We start from the raw sequence: 23,453 nt of genomic DNA on the forward strand, positions 1-23,453 counted from the left end.
CTTAAGAAGCATCATTTCCTCTGTAAAGCGTCTATAGAATCATCCTTTCCTATGTAAAGGGTATCTAGAAGCACTCTTTCCTCTGTAAAAGCAACCTTTTCTCTGTGAAACTCCGTGGAAATTTCTATAGAAGCACACTTTCTTTCAGAAACGGTATTTTTTTAAATTTGTCTGTTGATGAGGCCTTTATTTCGGAAAGGGTCTGAAGAAACACCGTTTCTTTCACAAATGGTCTGAAGAAGCACACTTGCATTCCGAAGGGTTCTAATTTTAATTTTGATACTCTTTCCCCAATTCACCCCACTGTTGTTTACATTCGCATCAAACATTTTAGTTAACAAACTCCCCACTGCCGCCGAACGAATGGAACAGCTGTTCCAGCTATCAAACATAATACAACATGTTTGAAGTTAGAAGCTCCAACGCTCCAACCTAATACGGCCTTTGTGGATATTCACCACAATGGCAAATGTCAGACGTTTACGTGCGTTACAACCGGCAACAACGTGTCGCAAGTTGACGACAACGCTTGAGAAAAAATAACGAAAAAAATTAAATACGATAATAAAAACAAAAACACACAGTGAAAATAAATAAGCAAAAAACGCACACACAACAACAACAAAACGAACGAAATACAAAACCCCACTTTTGTTTTAACAAAGTGGAGTAAAGTGGAGTATGGAGTGAGTGAAGTGTTCAAAACCTATTGAATATTTGTAATGTAAGAAACATACAACACAAAAACAAGAAGAAGAAGTCATAACAACAAAAAAACAAAATAAGAACAACACGAAGTTAAATAACAACAACAAGAAGAAGAATCAAAGTAAGATGCAATGTAAGATGAAATGTGTTAATTTTTTCCATCAATAAATTGCATTTCCTTTATGTGCTCCACTTGAAGTTATAACAAAAACAAAAAAAAAAAAAATGAAAGAAAAAAATCAATTAATAAGCATGGCCATAAAGTGGAGATGGGGATGTCGGTCGGTCTCTGTCTCTTCTCAGTGTAGTGCTAAGTGATATAAACAAACCGTAACAAAAAGAGAAAATTAAACAGAATCCATTTATTAATGAAAAAAGAAAGAAATTTTATTCATAATATTCAATAAACAAAATGCAAAAAAAAAAAAATAGAAATTAAATATGCAAATATAGTGGGAATGCAAAAACAAACAAATATTTGAAAAGAAAGGGGAAATAAAAAAAACACACACTCAAAAATTTTATTGGAAATTGTTTTAAAATTTTGTATCAACGAATTTGAGTTTGTGATGAAATTCAGATCTGAGATTAACAAAAAATAAATAAACTTCAACGAAACTGAAAGTAGTGTGTGACATGGTGCAAAATACATTCATTTCCTTTTGGATAGAAAGAAACCTATTCAATAAACTGATCTTTATAAAATCAAAGCAGTTGTATTAAGTGAATTTTGAATTAATGAATTGAATATCCATTTATTGAAAAATACCAAAACGACAACAATAACCAGATTTTCTTTGGTATAGAAGAAATTATAACAAAGCTTAAAACAATTAATTTTCATTACGAGAGATATTGAAATTTAAAAATAAACCTTTCTTTAAGCCCACCCTATTATCTTTGAGTACGTTTATATTTGCGCTTATTAGCATGATAATGATTCTATCTTGATTTGGTTGACAGATATTTTAATACATTTTACGTCAAACAAAATCAAGTTAGCGCCATTATCATAATAATAAATGGCAGTACGATATAAAGGCAATTCTATGGAGAAAATTTTATTTTTGCAGAAGTTGCGATGAGCCAAATATTGTGGGAAGTAAATACTAGCTCTGTTCCTTTACGTTCAAGAATCTTCAAGTTTTACCACTTTATACTCGAAAAGCGTTCCTTTCCTTAATACACCATACAATTCATATGTGAGCAGTTTAGAACTTTTGCAACTTTTGCCGCTCTTACCATTTGCAGAAGTAAAGGAACAGACCAACTATGTATGATATACAGTGGCTCAATAACTTAAAATGATAGACATGTCTCAGAAACATATTTCTTAAATATTAACTACATACTAATTATGCACCTCCAATCAACCCGACCTAAACTCTTATTTTGAAAAAAAGATAGAAGTCAATTTTATGAAAAATGTAAAAAAAGATAAATTAGAAAAAATGTTTTCCGATTCTCTAACACTTTTTTTGAGTTACGGACAAAATTCGGTAAAATTAAAATGCTTACACTCATGGCTCAATATCAGCTCCACCAAAATCAGCTGATTACGATTTGAGCTGTCAAAATTCATATTTATCATTTGAACTTCTATCCTGGGACCAAATTACCTTCTCTTCGAAGACGAGAAGAACTTCTCTTCTCACCGAGGCACATAAGACGGAGTACTAATAAAATCAGTTGGTTTTATTATAGAGAATACGAAAGTATCCTTAAAGAATATCAGAAGTTCTGATTATGAGGGTCAATTATTGATCTTCTCAAAAGGTCCGTGGATTTTTCTCATAAAAGATTTGAATATCTTATCGTACAAATTCATAGAAACTTCTCACAGAAGGTCATATTTCGTTCCATGAACATCGCATAAAAATAAGAACAATAGAAGATTAAAGAATCCCAAAGAACGGAGTTTCATTCCTTATTGAGCAATATTTTCAGGAAGATGATCTTCTCATAGAAACCTAGAAAGCCTTTTTATATAAGACTGCACGATTTTTTCATAAAACAAAAATATGATCAGAAGATTCTTGAACAGGAGATTGGAATGCCTCCGCACTGGAGTCTACAATATCTTCTCGCCGAAGACCAGATCACCTGCTCATGGAATGCACATAGTCTTTTGTTAGACGATATTGTTATAAAAAATGGGAAAATTGCCTCATAAAACGTCCGACGTTCTTATATCTCTCTCTTAGCATATCTCTCTTCATGACCATCTTAAAAGATTCGATTTTCAAAATTGTCACAATCTTTTTAGAAGACTAGAAGATCATATAGAAAAGCAGACGATTATATAGAGAACCATAGAGAGGATTGTAGGATTCTCATGAAGATCAATGAATTTTCTGATAAATCAGAGCATCTTCGCATCTTTTCATACACTATTTTCATATAAGATCAGAGGATTATCTCAGAAATTATCAGATGATCTACGCAGAGAATAAATTACATAGAAGACAAAGGATCATCCCATAGAAGAACATATTTTTTATAGAGATCAGATCTTATATTCATTGAAAATCATCGTGTTCTATTCAATGTTCAATTCTTCAATTCAATCGTATATAAGGCGATATACTTCTAGAAGATCGAATGATCTTCTCATAGAAAATCAGACGATATTATCTTAGGGAATCAGACGAACTTCTCAAAGAAAAACAGACGATCTTCTTATAGAAGATCAGAGTATGATGGGATAGAATTTCAGGCGTTCTTCTGACAGAAGATCAGGGGATCTTCTGACAGAAGATCAGGGGATCATCAGAAAGAAGATCAGACGGTATTCTTATAGAAGTTCAGAGGATAATAGGAAAGCAGAAGATTATAGACGAACGGAAGCTCTTTTGATATTGTTATTGTCTCTCCCTTATCATATCTCTCTTCATGACCATCTTAAAAGATTCGATTTTCGAAATTGTCACAAATTGTTTAGAAGATGAGGAGATCATATAGAAGTGCCAAAGATTATATAGAAAACCATAGAGAGGATTATAAGATTCTCATGAAGATCAATGAATTGTCTGATAAATCAGAGCATCTTCGCATCTTTTCATATAAGATCAGAGGATTCTCTCAGAAATTATCAGATGATCTACGCAGAGAATAAACTACATAGACGACAAAGGATCTTCCCACAGAATAACATACCATTTTCTTATAGGAGATTAGATGACTTTTTCATAGAAAAGCACGATCTTCTTATAGGAAATCAGACTATATTTTTTATAGAGATCAGATCTTATATTCATTGAAAATCATCGTGTTCTATTCAATTTTAAATTCTTCAATTCAATCGAGGATCAGAAGATATACTTCGAGAAGATCGAACGATTTTCTCATAGAAAATCTGACTATATTCTCTTAGGGAATCAGATAAACTTCTCAAAGAAAAACAGACGATCTTCTTATAGAAGATCAGGGTATGATCTTTTAGAAGATCAGAGAATCTTCTGATAGAAGATCAGGCGATCTTCTGATTGAATACCAGTGGATCTTCTAACAGAAGATCAGGAGATCATGGAAAAGCAGATCAGACTGCCTTCTTATAGAAGTTCAGAGGATACTCTCATGGAAGATCAAACAATCTTCTTATAGAATATCAGACGATCTTCTCATTGAAGATCATAGCTATACTCCTAGAAAATCGAACGATCTTCTTATGGAAAATCAGACGATATTCTCTAAGAGGATCAGACGAACTTCTCATGGAAAATCAGACGATCTTCTTATAGAAGATTAGAGAATCTTCTGATAGAAGATTAGGCGATCTTCTGATTTAAGATCGGGGGATCTTCTGATGAAGATCAGGCGACCTTTTGACAGAAGATCAGACGATCTTTTTATAGAAGTTCAGAGGATATGAGAGTATCAAACAATCTTCTCATACAATATCAAATGATCTTCTCATTGAAGATCAGAGCCTAAAAATATCACGGTCTACTCATAAAATATCAGTGAAATTCAAATCAGAGGATCATTTCACACAAGATCGGTGAATTTTCATTTTGAAGTTCAGAGGGTCTTCTGTTAGAAGATCCGACGTTCTTCTTATTGAATATCAGACGAAGTTCTTATCGAAGATAAAACGATCTTCTCATAGAAGAATAGACGAACTTCTCAGAGAAAATCAGACGATCTTCTCATAGAAGATCAGTTGAACTTCACATAGAAGATCAGAGGATATTCTGGTAGACGATACTAGGATCTTCTGATCTAATAGAGAAACATCTCATAGAAGGTCTGGGATCTTCTCAGGGGATCATCTGACAGAAGATCAGACAGTCTTCTTATAGAAGTTCAGAGGATACTCTCATGGAAGATCAAACAATCTTCTTAGAGAATATCAGACGATATTCTCAAAGAAGATGAGACGATCTTCTCATTGAAGATCATAGCTATACTCCTAGAAAATCGAACGATCTTCTCATGGAAAATCAGACGATATTCCCTTAGAGGATCAGACGAACTTCTCATGTAAAAACAGACGATCTTCTTATAGAAGATCAAAGAATCTTCTGATAGAAGGTTAGGCGATCTTCTGATTTAAGGTCGGACGATCTTCTCTTGGAAAATCAGACGATATTCTCTTAGAGGATCAGACGAACTTCTCATGTAAAATCAGACGATCTTCTTATAGAAGATCAAAGAATCTTCTGATAGAAGGTTAGGCAATCTTCTGATTTAAGATAGGACGATGTTCTCATTGAAGATCAGAGCCTAAAAAAGATCACAGTCTACTCATAAAATATCAGTGAAAATTAGAGGATCTTCTCATAGAAGATCGGTGAATTTTCAGTTTGAAGTTCAGAGGGTCTTCTGCTAAAAGATCCGACGTTCTTCTTATTGAATTTCAGACAATCTTCTCATCGAAGATAAAACGATCTTCTCATAGAAGAATAGATTAACTTTTCAGATAAAATCAGACGATCTTCTCATAGAAGATCAGATGAACTTCTCACAGAAGATCAGAGGATCTTCTGATAGACGATACCATTATCTTCTGATAGAGTAATAGAGAAACATCTCATAAAATGTCAGGGGTCAGCTTAACAGAAATCAAAGGATCATCTTATAGAAGATGGAAGGATCTTCTCATAGAAGATCAGGGCAAGTTCTCATAGAAGAAACGAGGATGTTCTCATAGAAGATCGGAAGGTCTTCTGGCAGGGGAACGGATTTTAGGCGTCTGCTAAACAAAAATCAAAGGATCATCTTATAGAAGATGGACGGATCTTCTCATAGAAGATCAGGGCAAGTTCTCATAGAAGAAACGAGGATGTTCGCATAGAAGATCGGAAGGTCTTCTGGCAGGGGAACGGTTTTCGGATTTTCTGATAAATAATCAGACGATTTACTGATGAAAATTCAGTCTATCTTCTTATTGAAGATCAGGGGATCTTCTGATAGAAGATCGGAAAACATTCTTATGTCACATAAGATGGGATGATCTTCTCATAGAATATTGTAGAGCCTTCCCTTAGAAGATCACAGGATCTTTTTGTAGAAATATCGGAGTATTAGAAGATCTTTTTATTGAAAATTGGAGAATCTTCTTCGATCTGACTAAAGGATCTTCTCGTGAAATCTTCTAGATAGTAGATCTCTTCTTCTAGAAGATCTGAGATCTTCATATAGAAGATCAGAGATATTCTTATAGAAGATCAGAGATCTTCTTTTAGAAGATCAAAGGTCAGTCTGTTAGAAGATCTGAGAATCTTCTGGTAAAAGATCGCGCGATCTTTTATAGAAGATAAAAAATCTTCTAATAGAAGATCGGATGATCTTCTTTTGGAAATCAGATTCTACACACATGTCAGAGAATTTTTTCATAGAAAAATCAAAAGAAGATAATCTTAATGCAGAAGATTAGATGATATTGTAATAAAAGATCCGATGATCTTCTAATAGAAGATCAGAAGATCTCTTCCTAGAAAATCACTTGATCTTCCGATGGAAGATTGGATGATCATTTCATAAAAGATCACAAGATCTTTTCATAAAAGATCAGAACAAGTTGACCCGAGAATTTTATCATAGAAAAATCAGAGGATTTTCAGACGGAAGATCTGAAGATCTCTTATTCTAGTAGATCTGAGATCTTCTTATAGAAGATCTGAGATCTTCTTATAGAAGATCAGAGATATTCTTACAGAAGATCAGAGATCTTCTTATACCGGACCAGAGATCTTCTTATAGAAGATCAAATGTCATTCTGTTAGAAGATCTCAGAATCTTCTAGTAAAAGATCGCGCTATATTTTATAGAAGATAAGAAATCTTCTGATAGAAGATCGGATGATCTTCTTTTGGAAGATCAGATTCTACACACATGTCAGAGAATTTTTTCATAGAAAAGTCAAAAGAAGATAATCTTAATGCAGAAGATTAGATGATATTGTAATAGAAGATCCGATGATCTTCTAATAGAAGATCAGAAGATCTTTTCCTAGAAGATCACTCGATCTTCTGATGGAAGATTGGATGATTTTCTTCTCGTAGAAGATCAGTGAATTTTCACATAGATTAGAGGATCTTCTGAGATCGAAAGATCTTTTATCTTGTAGAAGATCCGGTAATCTTCTAACAGAAGATGAGAGGGTGTTCTCATGCGTGTTCAGAGATCAAAGAAAAATAAGAGGATCTTCTTGTAGAAATTCTGTGAAAATTCTCGAAGAATATCAAGCGATTTTCTTCTTTTTCTTTTCTTCTATCTTTTGATAGAAGATCAGAGGATGTTCTGATGCGTGTTCAGAGATCATAGAAAAATAAGAGGATCTTCTTGTAGAAAATCTGTGGAAATTCTCGAAGAATATCAAACGATTTTCACATAATTATAGTTTTCCAAAGAAAAATCCTAGAATCGTTCATTGCAATCACAATCGATCAAAAAATGATACCTATAACCCTAATTGTATTTCTTTATTTTCAGATTTTGTTTCAAAATTGAACATTTCGACGGGAAGTGGATAAAAGCGATTGAAACTTAAAAAAAACACATGAAACTCCAAATAAACGAAATATGAATATAATTTTTGAATAAATAATATTTTGAAAAAAATATAAATTTGTAAAAGGTGAATAAAACCGATTAAAACTTTTAAAATAATATATTAAACTCCGAATCAGCGAAATATAAACTATTGATTTTTAAGAAAAATTGGTGTAAAATTAAGAATAATTAAAATAATTAAGAATAATTAAATAAAACAGTATTCCAAATGCTGAAAATAAAAAAACAAACAACAAAAGTGTGTTAATAATTGAAAAATAATAAAAAATACAAAAAAAAATATTATAGAATTGAGTTCAACAATTCCTTTTGTGGCAGAACTAAAAGTGTGCTAAAAAAAGAACAATAAAACTAAAATAATTCACTTTAAGCCAACAACAAAATAATACATTTCACTTTTTTCAAAAAAAAAAAAAAAACAAAATAAAAAAAATCAAAAGAAACAAAAAGCGTTTTTGCCATTTACCACAACCAGCAGTCAACGTTTCATGTTCAAAACTATTGCCGTTAATTAATGAGTTTAATTAAATAATTAATGAAAACCATTCAAAACAAACCAGACACACATGCATGTTAAACCAGTTAGTTACTGCTGCTGCTGTTGCCAATTTTTTTTTGTGCGCGTTAACGAATTTAATCGATTTTAAGTGAATAGTTTTCTAATGCACCCCGCTTGCAAAATAACAAGTAAAAAAAGCAAAACAAAAGTTTGAACGAAATCAATAATAAATTATTTACTACTGCGAATGTGTGAATGAAGAAAACGCAAAACCATAAAATATTACAACAACAAAAAATAAGAAATTAATAAAACTATATTTGAAACGAAGTGTGAGATTATAAATATATTTTAACTGAAAGTTTGTATATTAGAGATTAAAATATACAATTATTTTTGTTAAAAAAGGAATTTACAAAAATTTTTGCTGAAAACCAACTTACATGGTAAAGATATTTTAAATGCTGAAATTTGAGATAAATAATTTATAAAGGTAAGCTTTTTTAATTCGCATAAATGAGAAATATTAATTATTTTTATAAATATATGTAATATAAAGCTATTTTCAAAGAATTATGGCCGGTTTTTTAAAAGTTTCGAAAGCATTTTAGGGTTATTCGAAATTCCAATTAATTGCTTTTTATTTAATATAATATTTTTTAAATTAATTTATATTTTTTTAAATATCAAATTACTTACTTACTTAGCTGGCCCATTACAGAACATTTGTTCCATAGACCGAACAAAGAAAAGATCTCCAATTCTCTCTGTTTTTCGCTTCGCTTTCTGGAATACCGCGCCTTTTCATTTCTTCATCCACTTGTATGCTCCATCGAAGCTTAGGCCTGCCGATTCTGCGTGCAGCGCCATGTGGCATGTATTCATACGCCTTTTTAGAGGGTTCATCATCGTTCATTCTTATAATATGGCCTAGCCAACTCAATCGTTGCATCTCGATACGATAAATCGATATGATAAATCGGCCCGTAGATCTTTCGAAGAATTTTCCTCTCAAACACACCAACCCAGCAAAAATCCTCATTACAAACCTCCTTTCCCACCCATTATTTTAACAAGGGCATGTCGCGCGAAATATCTGGTTATTCTGTAACCACTGAAATAAGTAGTCTGAATCTACTCAGTATCTACTTATTTCAGTGGTTACAAAATGGGTGTTAAAAGAATGGGTGGGAATGGAGGTTTGTAATGAGGATTTTTGCTGGGAAGCACTGCCTTATCTGCTTGCGCAAGTACCTATGCTTCGGTCCCATACATTAGCACGGGTAGTATCAGCGTTTTGAATAGTGTTTTTTTTTTTTTGTTTGACGAGATGTGGCTTTGTTTTTAAATTGCTTACTTAAACCATAGTAGACCATAGTAGCATCTGTTGGCCAATACAATTCTTCTTCTTATTTCACAACTGATGTTGTTTGTTGTGTTTATGGCAGTGCCGAGGTAGACGAAGTCTTTAACTACCTCAAAATTATAGCTACCAACTTCCACAGTTGGTCTGTGCTCTATGGACGCTTTGCGCGTCGACACCGTCAATTTGGTCTTTTCGCCGTTTCGACCTTCCAAAGGTATCAGTTACTTCCTTTACTGATCGTCCCACGATGTCTATGTCATCAGCATAAGCAAGCAACATGTGGCTATTGGTGTAAATTGTGCCATTTCTTTTGACATTTGCATCTCGTATTACCTTTTCCAGCAAAATGTTGAATAGGTCACACGAAAGGCTGTCTCCTTGATTGAAACCTCTTTTGCTACTGAACTGTTCGGAGAGGTTCTTCCCACTTTTAACTGAGGACCTAGTATGAGTTAAAGTCATTTTACAAAGCCGGATGAGCTTTGCGGGGATACCAAATTCAGACATGGCTTGGATAACCTTTGAACGCAGCGGGCCGTCAAAGGCTGCTTTATAATCGACAAAAAGGTGGTAGGTGTCGATCTGCATCTCTTGGGTCTTCTCCAGGATTTGCCGCAGGGTAAATATCTGGTCAATTGTGGACTTGCCAGGTCTAAAGCCACATTGGTATGATCCAATTATTTCGTTGACCATTGGCTTTAGTCGTTCGCACAATATCCCTGACACGATCTTGTAGGCAATCGGGAGCAGACTTATGTCCCTATAGTTAAAGCATACAGTCTTATCTCCCTTCTTGTGGATGGGGCACAGGATACTCAGGTTTTAATCGTCGGGTACTCGTTCTTCCTGCCAGATGGTGCTAACCAGCTGATGAATACAACCTATCAACGTTTCGCCTCCGGTTTTGAACAGCTCGGCGGGTAAGCCATCGGCTCCTGTTGCCGTATTATTATACCCTACACCACACAGTGGTAAGGGGTATTATGTCTTTGTGCATTTGTATGTAACATACAAAAGGAAACGAGATAGACCCATAGTTCCTTTTGGGGATATACATATAATCACTTTCTGAGTCGATTTATGCATGTCCGTCCATCTGTCCGTCCATCTGTCCGTCTGTCCATGTATTTTTGTTCGCAACGTACAGGTCCCATTTTTTGTCCCATTCAGCTGAAAATTGGGGACTACAACTTTTTTAGCCATAGGAAAACGCTATTGCTTTTGGTGAAAATCGGTTCAGATTTGGATATAGCTCCCATATATATGTTCGCCCGATTTCACGTATTTGCTGCACCAAACACGCTATATACGTCCAATTTTGTTGAAATTTTGAATGTGTGACTGAATTTTGTCTACAAATAAGTGTGCCAAATTATATCGAAATCGGTTTGGATTTGGATATAGCTCCCATATATATTTTCGGCCGATTTCACGTATTTTCTGTACCACAGACGCTATATATGCCCGATTTCGATGACATTTGGAATGTGTGACTGAATTCAGTCTAGAAATAAATGAGCCAAATTATATCGAAATCGGTTCAGATTTGGATATAGCTCCCATATATATGTTCGCCCGATTTCACGTATTTGCTGCACCAATCACGCTATATATGTCCGATTTTGATGAAATTTGGAATGTTTGACTGAATTCGGTCTAGAAATAAATGTGCCAAATTATATCGAAATCGGTTTAGATTTGGATATAGCACCCATATATATTTTCGGCCGATTTCGCGTATTTGCTGCTCCAAACACGCTATATAAGTCCGATTTCAATGATATTTGGAATGTGTGACTGAATTCGGTCTGGAAATAAATGTGCCAAATTATATCAAAATCGGTTAAGATCTGGATATAGCTCCGATTTATATTTTACATATTCACAGTGGTGTAGGGTATCATATAGTCGGCCCCGCCCGACTTTGATCCTTTCCTTACTGGTTTTACAGCCGGTTTATTGCTGTCTTTACCTCATCTTGGCTGGGCGGTATACATTCAATACCATCTTGTGGGATTGGATCTGTGTTATCTTCGTCGTCTTCGCTGGATACTAACAGGTTTGAAAAATGCTCTTTCCATATCCTGAGCACGCTTTCTGTATCTGTTACCAGATTACCTTGCTGGTCTCAAAATGTTTCACTCTTTGGTAGAATTTTCGGACTTCATTCTGACTCCCGAACATCTCGATTTTTTGCACACTCCCGCTTATCCATTTCTCTCTTTTTCTTGCGGAAAAGACGTTTCTCTTCTCTCCTTTTCTCCCGATATCTCTCTCGTGCGCTAGCGTTGCTATTGATTGTAAAGTAGCTCTGTATGCCGAATTTTTCTCTTCGGTAGCAGCACGACACTCCTGGTCATACCATGAATTCCTTTGTGGAGGCCTCTGGTATCCAAGTATGGATTTTGCGGCTGTTTGCATGGAGTGGGCAATATTATTCCATTGCCTTGTTATGTTATCGGGACATGGAGTGCTCTCATTAAACAATTGGGCTAGTTGAGTGGAATATGCTATGGCTATCTGTTGTGTTTGCAGCCTATCGATGTCCAACTTCCGCGTTGTGTCTGTTCGTGCCTTATTTGCAACGTTTAGACGGGTACGTACCTTTGCTGCAAAAAGGTAGTGGTCCGAATCAATTTTTGCCCCTCGGAACGATCGTACATCCAACACGCTCGATGAATGTCTTCCATCTATCACAACATGATCAATTTGATTTACTGTTTTCTGATCTGGAGACAGCCAGGTACCCTTATGAATATCGAGATGATTAAATCTGGTACTGCTAACTACCATGTTTTTTGCAGCTGCAAAGTCTATCAGCCTCATACCATTGTCAGATGTTTCACTGCAGAGACTGAAATTCCCGACTGTTGGGCCAAAGATATTCTCCTTTCCAATTTTGGCATTTAAATCGCCTAGAATGATTTTAATGTCATGGACAGGGCAACGGTCATATGTTTCTTCTAAGCGCTCGTAAAATATATCTTTGGTCTGTTCGTCCTTTTCTTCAGTGGGAGGATGAGCGCAAATAAAGCTGATGTTGACGAATTTTGCTTTTATTCGAATTGCAGCAAGTCTTTCATTCACTGGGGTGAAGTTGGATACCAGATGTTTTAGTCTCCGACTAACTACGAATCCACAACCAAACTCATGCTTTACGTCATGGCAGCTATAATACAGTGCGTCACTTTTAGGTGTTGTTGTGACGCATTTCCCAATCCATCGTATTTCCTGTATGGTAGTAATATCGGCCTTGTACTTTTCAAGTACGTCTGCCAATGCGAAGACTGCACCTTCTCTATAAAGAGTGCGAACATTCCAGGTGCAGATTCGCAGATCATGGTCCTTAAAACGTTTGCGGGGTTCGTCAACTTTAGAGGGGTTTGTTTTTCTTTTCTTTCGTTTTTTCTAGGGGAGGGTTACTAACCCGACGCCCAAATCCAAGTTTTTAACGTTCTTATGGGTGAACGCGCGGCACATGTTAGCTCACTACCTTTAACGGGTGTTAAAGGCAGTTCCCCAGGTGACACCACGGGGAGGTCAGTGTCCACTTGAGATGAAACAGGGAACAAGATAAATCCTGGGCTTTGTCATCTTAAAAGGCAATTCAAAATTCCAATTAATTGCTTTTTATTAAATATCATATTTTTAAATTAATTTATATTTTTTAAATATCAAATTAAGTAACATTAATTTCTGTTTTTAATTCAAAATAATTTCGTTTCAAATCGTCTTAGGTCAATAAAAAAATTCATCGATTCAAAATTCCCTTTAATTGTTTTTTTATTAAATATGTATAATATTTTTTAAATTAATTATGTTTTATCAAATTTAGTAAAATTAATTTTTGTTTTTAATTCAAACCTATTTGGTTTCAAATCATCTTAGGCCAATAAATGGCCTGTCTGTTCTAGAACTGCAAGAATCTGCTAATTTTTAATATTTTTCGATATTATAAAGGAGACATAACAATATCCATTGATTTTTTTGTAATTTGTTAACATTTTTATTTTGAATATATTTATATTTTAAACAATTTTGAAATACATTCAATTTTGAAATATTTTCTACAACCTTCCCTTGCCTTGTTTGTAGCCTAATGTAATCCACATTCCCTTATCCCCCCACATTATATTAAATTTTTTAATATTAAATTTGAAAAACCACTTTACAAATATACATTTCAAAATCCCTTAGAAAGCAAGAACAAAAACAATTCAATAATTTCCAAAAATTCCTTTTCTTCTTTATGCGGGGGAAAGATTCCATCCCAAATAATCTCTGCGATGCACCATTAAAATCATCACTTCTCAACAACATATCCCGGCTATCTGTTTTCTGCTATTGTCTCCGTCCGTCCGACTGTTGTTGTTACAACCATTAAAACTGTGATATTTTTATATTTATTAGTGGAGGATGGCTGGAATGATCCGACGGATGGATGGATGAATGTTTCAGAATCCAACAAATTCCTTATCAATTAAAACATTATAAATGTTTTTTTGGTGTTTTAAACATATGTTATGGGTTCATCACCACCATCATCATTCCGTCGGCGGCAACGAAGACGACTACGAAAATGAAAACGATGTTGATGATGATGGATCAATTGAGTATCATCTCTGGACTATTTGAAGTGCCTATACAGTGTGGGAGGGAGATGATGATGTCTGGTTTATCTTAAATTGTAATATGTTTTGTTTTTTGTTTTCTGGATGTTTTTTGAAACAATGAAAGGGGTGGGAGTTAATCGTCAATACATACTTTCCTTTATCTGTTCTTAAGAACATCGAAATGAAAGTATTTTGTAATAATCCATTGAAAAGTGTTGAGTGAATATTATATTACAATAATCACTCAGAGTGTATATTTTTGGGAATATGTATTGACTTTAATTAAATGTTTTTTAATTCGGCAAAAATCTCCAAAATTTTCTATTAAGAGCATTTTAAGGGCTGGTCGAAAATCGTTTTGAAATTTTCACCAAAGGTAGTCCTCGTGGTCCGGATTACAACGATATACATTTTAAGGTGTCTAAGTCCATGGTTCCTGGCATAATGTTGCAAAGGCACTAAAAAAGCCTTTGGTAACGTACTAAAATGACTGATAAGCACGATAACTATCGGAGGGAGTTGCCGACAATGGCCCAACTTTTGTATATCGTAATATTTCTCAACAACCAGCAGTACTAAGCATGGATTTTTAAATAATATTTTTTCAGGCAACATTTTACCAACAACCGGGGATTTTTCAAGAATATTTTTTCAGAGGCGATTAGACCAACAAGCGTGGATTTTAAAGAACATTTTTTTCAGAGCCATTCAGACCATAAAGCGTGGTTTTTTCAAGAATTTTTTCAGGGTACATTTGAACAGCAAACCTGTATTTTCAAAAATATTTTACAGGGTCATTTAGATCACCAAACGTGGATTTTTCAAAAATATGTGCAGGGTCATTCTTTCTATCAAGCGTGATTTTTTTTTCAAGAATAATTTTTAGAGTCATTTAGTAATTTTCATTAGTCCAAGAAGCGTCTACTTTAGTCTATCGAAGACCTCAGGAGAGTTTCTGTTGCCCATAGAAAACTTCAGGAGGTCTACTGTTGCCTATTAAAGACGTCAAGATGCCTCCTACTGTCTGTAGAATGAATACCTCCAGAGGTCGTCTGTTGTTATAAATGACCTTAAGAGATTTCCCGTGGCCTCCCTTAAGGGTTCTTTATAGAAGACTTCTAGACATAAGGAGGTCTTTTGGTGCCTATAGAATACTTCAAGACGACTTCTGTTGCCTGTAGAAGACCTCAGGAGGCCTTCTGTTGCCTACAGGAAGTCTTTTGTTGCCTATAGAAGACCTCAGGTGGTCTTTTGTTTTCTATTTCCTACAGAAGACCTGAGAAGGTCAACTGTTGCCTCTAGAAGACCTCAAGAAGCCTTCCATTGTTTATCGAAGATCTTAAGAAGTATTCTCTTCGTTATAGAAGAACTCAGGAAGTCTTCTGTTGTAGGCAAGGCCTCAGAAAGTCTTTTGTTGCTCATATGAGACGTCAGGAGGAGACCTAAGGTGATCTTTTGTTGCTTATAGAAGACCTCGGGAAGTCTTCTGTTGCCTACAGAACCTCAGAAGGTATTATGTTGCCTATAGAAGACCTCAGGAGGTCCTCCGTTGACTACAGAAGACCTGAGAAGGTTTACTGTTGCCTATAGAAGAACTCAAGAGGTCTCTTGTTGCTTATAGAAGACCTCGGGAAGTTTTCTGTTGCCTACAGAAGACTTCAAAAGGTCTTCTGTTGCCTATAGGAGACTTCAGGAGGTCTTCTGTTGCCTACAGAATACCTGAGAAGATCAACTGTTGCCTCTAGAAAACCTTTATCGAAGACCTTAAGAAGCCTTCTGTTCCTTATAGAATACCTCAGGATGTTTTCTATTGTAGGCAAGATCTCAGAAAGTCTTCTGTTGCTTATATGAGACGTCAGGGGGTATTATGTTGCCTGTAGAAGACCTAAGGAGACCTCCTGTGGCCTATAGAAGACCTCAGGAGGTCTTCTGTTGCCTGTAGGTGACCTCAGGAAATCTTCTGTTGACTATACAAGACTTCAGGTGGTCTACTGTTGCTTATAGAAGATCTCAGGAAGTTTTCTGTTGCCTACAGAAGACCTCATAAGGTCTTCTGTTGCCTATAGGAGACTTCAGGAGATCTTTTGTTGCCTACAGAGGACCAGAGAAGGTCAACTGTTGCCTATAGAAGACCTTAAGAAGCCTTCTATTGTTTATCGAAGATCTTAAGAAGTATTCTCTTCGTTATAGAAGAACTCAGGAAGTCTTCTGTTGTAGGCAAGGCCTCAGAAAGTCTTTTGTTGCTCATATGAGACGTCAGGAGGAGACCTAAGGTGATCTTTTGTTGCTTATAGAAGACCTCGGGAAGTCTTCTGTTGCCTACAGAACCTCAGAAGGTATTATGTTGCCTATAGAAGACCTCAGGAGGTCCTCCGTTGACTACAGAAGACCTGAGAAGGTTGCCTCAACTGTTGCCTCTAGAAGACCTCAAGAAGCCTTCTATTGTTTATCGAAGACCTTAAGAAGTCTTCTGTTCCTTATAGAATACCTCAGGATGTTTTCTATTGTGGGCAAGATCTCAGAAAGTCTTCTGTTGCTTATATGAGACGTCAGGGGGTCTTATGTTGCCTGCAGAAAACCTAAGGAGACCTCCTGTGGCCTATAGAAGATCTCAGGAGGTCTTCTGTTGCCTATAGGTGACCTCAGGAAGTCTTCTGTTGACTATACAAGACTTCAGGTGGTCTACTGTTGCTTATAGAAGATCTCAGGAAGTTTTCTGTTGCCTACAGAAGACCTCATAAGGTCTTCTGTTGCCTATAGGAGACTTCAGGAGATCTTTTGTTGCCTACAGAGGACCAGAGAAGGTCAACTGTTGCCTATAGAAGACCTTAAGAAGCCTTCTATTGTTTATCGAAGACCTTAATAAGTCTTCTGTTCCTTATATAAGACCTCAGGATGTCTTCTATTGTAGGCAAGACCTCAGAAAGTCTTCTGTTGCTTATATGAGACATCAGGAGGTCTTCTGTTGCCTGTAGAAGACATAAGGAGACCTTCTGTTGCCTGTAGAAGACCTCAGGAGGTCTTCTGTTGCCTATAGGTGACCTCAGGATGTCTTTAGTTGCTTATAGAAGACCTCATGAAGTCTTCTGTTGCCTACCGAACCTCAGAAGGTCTTCTGTTGCCTATAGGAGGCCTCAGGTGGTCCTCCGTTGCCTACAGAAGATCTGAGAAGGCTTACTGTTGCCTATAGAAGACCTCAAGAGGCCTTCTATTGCTTATCGAAGACCTTAAGAAGTGTTCTGTTGCCCATAGATACCCTCAAGAGGACTTGTTTTTCCTATTTAATACCTTATGTTGCCTATAGAACAGCTCAAAAGGTCTTCTGTTGCTTAGAGAAGATTAACAAGTTGTTCGTTTCCTGTAGATGACCTTAAAACTTCTGCTTCCTACATAAGACCTTATGAGATATTCTGTTGTATATAAACAAATTCACAAGGTCTTCTGCTGCCTTTAGATCACCTCCAGAGGTCTTCGGTTACCTATAGAAGACCTCAAGAGGTATTTTACTGCATGTAGAAGACTTCAAGAGCTCTTTTGTTTCTTGTACATAACCTCAAAAGGACTGATATTGCGTATTTAAGCCTTCAAGAAGTCTTCTGTTGCATATAGACGACCTCGCGAGGTCTTCTGTTGCCTTTTGAACGCATCAAGAGGTCTTCGGTTGCCTAAAGAATACCTCAAGAGATCTTTTACTGCATGTAGAAGACCTCAGCAGGACTTCTGCTTTCTGTAGATGACCTCATGGACTTATGTTACCTATATAAGCCCTTAAGAAGCCTTCGGTTGCATATAAACGACCTCACGAGGTCTTCTGTTGCCGTTAGAACCAATCATGAGGTTTTCGGTTGCCTATAGAAGACCATAAGCGGTCTTTTGTTGCCTATAGTAGACCTCAAGAGGCCTTACTGCATGTAGAAGACCTCAGGAGGACATCTGTTGCGCATAGAAGACCTCAAGAGGCCTCCAAGTGGTATTTTACTGCATGTAGAAGGCCGTAGGAGGCCTAAAAGACCTCAAGAGAGCTTTGGTTGCCCGATCTTCTGTTACCTTAAGAGGTATCCTCTTGTCCACCGAAGACCTCAATGGGCCTAAAAGAAATTGTGTGAGCGGCTGCAGCAATGATGATGTCTCGAAAATTCCTCTCTACTAACCGAACATCAGAGGAATTGGACTGTTTTTGATGCGTTGGTTAACTCTCAGAATACGGGTCAATTAGCGTTAAAATGGCGCTAAGCGTATCTTTTTTGCTTCTTTTCTTCTTTTTTGCCCAAAAGACCTTTAACTCCCACAAAAGTCTTCACTACGGCGATCTTGAATATTTTACCTCGCATTATTATTTCCGTGATTTTTTTTTCAAATTTAAGTCAAGGTTTGGAGAGTTTTTTTTTTGTCACAAAAAAGTTTTGTAACAAGAACCAATGAAGTGCTAGTAAAAAAAATAGTAAAATAACAACCCGAACACTGCAAAGCAAAAAAAGTAACACCACAAAAATATTGAAATAAGAATCCAATTACACCAACAACATTTTAACCAGAAGTAAACAAAATCTTGAGATAGAAAAAAATTAGCTTAAGCTGCAAAATGCAGAAACAAGAAACGTGCAGAAGTAGAAAAACGCTTGCAACTAAACGCCAACAATTAAACACCTGCCTGAGAAACAAATGAAAAAACAGACAATATTATTTTTCAAATAAAGCAAGGTCTTGGTGCAATTTATTGTGTTCGGCTTCCATTATGGTTAATTGGAGATTTAGTCAGGTGTTTTGTTGTCCGATTGCATTGTGTGAAATAGAGGTAAAGTTCGAATTAAAAGATTCGATTTATATTAGATACTGAAAGCTAAGCCGGTGGGCAGGTTAATAAGTCATAAAACCAAAGTTTAATTTAGTTACAAAAAGCACAGAAGGAGGCTTCGGAGCATGACATGTGTTCATGGTAAACTAAATAAATGTTAAGCAATGATTTTATGGTCTTTAGTAAAAATCTGGGCTTTATTAAAGAGGGTCCCTTGTTTGAAACTAGGCTTTCCATTTGTTGCCCCAACATCCTTCTGCATTTCACACCTCCCACAAAATATGTATCTCTTCTTTGCCACCTACCATTTTGCCTCATAAAAAATTAAGCAGATGATCATCAACATCTTCTGCATTGTCAACCTCGATATTTTTTCTTTTTCTTCTTTTTTGAACAGCACCCACGTGCTAAGCTGCTCAGGCCATCAAATATGTTGACTTAAAGCATTTAATGTAAATTTGTTACTTTATGATATGACCATCATAAAAACGGCATTCGAACGATGTCAGGCCAACAGCCAGTCAGCCAGCCACACCATCATTTAGCCAGCAACAACAACAACACAAACAACCAACTATAGCTTCATTGGCTCAGAATTCCAAGTTGTTATACCAAAATTGGTATTGTTTGGTTTACTTTACTGCCGTGGCTGCTGCTGCTAATGTCTTTTGCATTACATGGTGGCGTGGGAAGTAGAGTGGAGGAGGGGGAGAGGGGATTCTTATTTTGATACGTCAAACTTGGTTATAAACATTGATTTAAAGTTTTTCATTGTTATTGGTTTTTGGGTTGCATTAAAAACAAAATAGACTTTTATTTATTTGGTATTTTGTACTTTGTTTTGTTCTTCGCAGAGACCTCCAGAGATTGTCACCTACGCCTTTTTTTCCTCTTCTTTTTATTCTTCTTAAGGGAATAGGGTATTACCAGTAATGTCTTTAACCACCATATTTGGAAATATTTTCCCAAAAAAATACTTGGAAAACTTTTTAAGGCATAGGAAATGGGATACGTTAGGAGAATACTGATCATGTTTATAAAGTATCTTCATCTGTGGATAATGTAGATAAAATATCTAAGCCTTATTTTTAGATTAGATAAAGTATTTACGTAAAATATGGGCCCAATATTGTTTGAAAAAAATATTGTTTAAAAATACATACTTAAAAATGCACTCCCAAAAGTCCGATGTAGCTTACAAATACATTGTTTAAAAATCCACACCCAAGGTCCGATATTGCTTGAAAAAATATTGTTTAAAAATCCACAAAATTATTGTCTAAAAATCCACGCCCAAAGCTCTGATGTAGCTTGAAAATGTATTGTTTAAAAATCCACAAAAATTTTGTTGAAACATCCACAAAAATATTGTCTAAAAATCCACACCCAAAGGTCTGATGTTGCTTGAGAAAGTATTGTTTAAAAATCCACAAAAATATTGTTGAAATATCCACAAAAATATTGTTTAAATATCCACGTCCAAAGGTCTGATGTTGCTTGAAAAAATATTGTTTAAAAATCCACAAAAATATTGTTTAAATATCCACGCCCAAAGGTCTGATGTTGCTTAGGAAAATACTGTTGAAAAATCCACAAAAATATTGTTTAAAAATCCACGCCCAAAGGTCTGATGTTGCTTGAGAAAATATTGTTGAAAAATCCACAAAAATATTGTTTAAAAATCCACGCCCAAAGGTCTGATGTTGCTTGAGAAAATATTGTTGAAAAATCCACAAAAATATAGTTTAAAAATCCACGCCCAAAGGTCTGATGTTGCTTGAGAAAATATTGTTGAAAAATCCACAAAAATATTGTTTAAAAATCCACGCCCAAAGGTCCGACTTTGCTTGAAAAATATTGTTTAAAAATCCACAAAAATAATGTTTAAAAATCCACGCCCAAAGATCCGACTTTTCTTGAAAAATATTGTTTAAAAATCCCCAAAAATAATGTTTAAAAATCCACTTTGCTTGAAAAATATTGTTTAAAAATCCACGCCCAATGTTAAATGAATCACATTTTCCAAAGAGCTAGCCCGAATGACTTATATATTCTAATTAGATCATGTGGATAATGTATCTAACTCTTTGGATAATGTGGATAAAGTATCTGAGCTACATTTGCAGTTAAGATAAAGTATCTAAATAGATTAGATAAATCAAATAAAGGATTTGGGACGTTTTCTAACATTAGATAAATAGTCTTTTCCAAGGGGATAAAGATAAATTGTATAAAGCATTTGGAACGTCTTCTTAGATTAGATAAATCATCCTCTTCATTCGGATATCGTGGATAAATTATCTGTTCTAATAATATCATGTGGATAATGTATCTAACTCTTTGGATAATCTAGATAAAGTATCTAAATAATTCTTTTAGCTTGGCCATGATTTTCTAACTCCTCTTATAATTTTAGATAACTATCTCCCCCAACCCCAAATCAATCACAGTCCACCCATCCAATCACAATAACACGTGCCCTGCAGTTTTTCCAAAGAAAACAAAGTTTATTGACCGCATTCTTTTTTATCTACACTGATCGATACATTTCTTAAATCACATATTTAACATTTTGTTGACTGATTCTGAGTCTTTTTGTTATGGCTTATGTTTGTTAACATTCCTCCTCCCTCCCCCTCCACCCATTCACAAAACCACAACAATTGTTGTTAGAGAGACAAACTGTCATTTTGGAAATGTGTTATGGGGTTATTTGTAAACTTTATGTCTGGCATTTATTTCAGAGTTTTGTCATGGTTGAGTTCTTCGTTGTCTTTATGGTTTTATTCTTTTTGGAACAACAGAAGAAGCAGAAGAAGATATATTGGTGCAGCAGCAGTTATGTTGGCTTATGGAGGTTTCGCTTGTTTGCTACTAAATTATGACACATTTCATTTGTGGTGATGAGTTTAGACGAGAGCTGTTGGCGAATGATGGGGCTGGGGAATTATTGAGAAAGAACAAATCATTTGAATAACGTGGATAATGTATATAAGTCATTCGGATAACTTGGATAATTCATATAAGCTATTCGGATAACGTGGATAATACAAATAAGTCGTTCGGATAACTTGGATAATTCATATAAACTGTTCGGATAACGTGGATAATATTAATAAGTCATTCGGATAATGCGGATAATGTATGTAAATCATTCGGATAAGGTTTATTATGAATCTAAGATGTAGATAATACATTAAATCATTTGGATAACGTGGATAATAAGTTGTAATTACTCGGATATCGTGAATAATGCATATAGAGCATTCGGATAACATGGATAATACATTTAAATCGCTCGGATAACGTGGATAATGCATATAAACTATTCGCATAAGGTTTATAAAGAATTTTAGACGTGGGAAATTCATTAAAATTATTTGGATAACGTGGATAATACATTTTTATTACTCGTATAACGTAGATAATGTATATAGAATATTCGGATAAAAAGGATAATATATTTAAGTCACTTGGATAACATAAATAATGCATATAAACAATCTGGATAACGTGGATAATACATTTAAGTCACTCAGATAGAATAAATAATACATATAAGCACCCGGATAACGTAGATAATACATTTTAGTCAATTGGATAACGTTTATAATACGTATATACCCTTCGGCTAACGTAGACAATAGGTTGAAGTCACTCGGATAACGTGGATAATGCGTATAAACCATTCGGATAACAATGATACTACATTTAAGTCCCTTAGATAACGTTAATAATGCATATAAACCATTCGGATAACGTGGATAATACATTTAAGTAACTTGGATAACGTGGATAAAACATTTAAGTAACTCGGATAACGTGGATAATGCATATATACCTTTAGGATAACGTAAATAATAAGTTGAAATCACACGGATAACGTAGATAATGCACATAAACCATTCAGATAACATGGATAATACATTTAAGTCACTTGGATAACGTGAATAATGCATATATACCCTTCGGATAACATGGATAATGCTTATATGTTCTTCGGATAACGTAGATAATGCATATATACCCTTGGGATAACGTGGATAATGCATATATTCCCTTCGGAAAACGTGGATAATAGGTTTAAGTCACACAGATAAGGTGGATAATGCATATAAAACATTCGTATAAGGTTTATAATACATTTAAGACGTAGACAACGTGGATAATATATTTTAATTACTCGGATAAGGTGAATAATGCATATGAAGCATTCGGATAACATTGATAATACATTTAAGTCGCTCGGATAACGTGGATAATGCATATAAAACATTCGGATAAGGTTTATAATGAATTTTAGACTTGGAAAATGCATTAAAATTATTTGGATAATGTGGATAATACATTTTTATTACTCGGATAACGTAGATAATGCATATAAACCATTCGGATAAATATGATAATATATTTAAGTCACTTGGATAACGTAAATAATGCATATAAACAATCTGG

General features: G+C 35.2%; 1 protein-coding gene across 12 annotated transcripts in view; it reads left to right on the plus strand.

The window, feature by feature from the left end:
• The first annotated feature begins 471 nt into the window (after nt 1–471).
• The window catches only part of a (arc), a 262,222-nt gene continuing 239,240 nt past the window's right edge, over nt 472–23,453 (plus strand). For 6 of the 12 annotated variants that reach the window (XM_073988181.1, XM_073988190.1, XM_073988191.1 and 3 more), the window contains exons 1-2: nt 474–829; nt 7,645–8,717. The gene's annotated coding sequence lies outside the window, so the exon portion shown is untranslated. Of the gene's footprint in view, nt 1,509–7,644; nt 8,718–23,453 lie in introns of all 12 variants that reach the window. The other 6 variants (XM_073988183.1, XM_073988194.1, XM_073988186.1 and 3 more) reach the window with 5 other exon arrangements.

Source organism: Musca autumnalis, unplaced genomic scaffold (genome assembly GCF_047663935.1).
Source record: "Musca autumnalis isolate F117 unplaced genomic scaffold, ASM4766393v1 scaffold_5, whole genome shotgun sequence".
NCBI lineage: Eukaryota > Metazoa > Arthropoda > Insecta > Diptera > Muscidae > Musca > Musca autumnalis.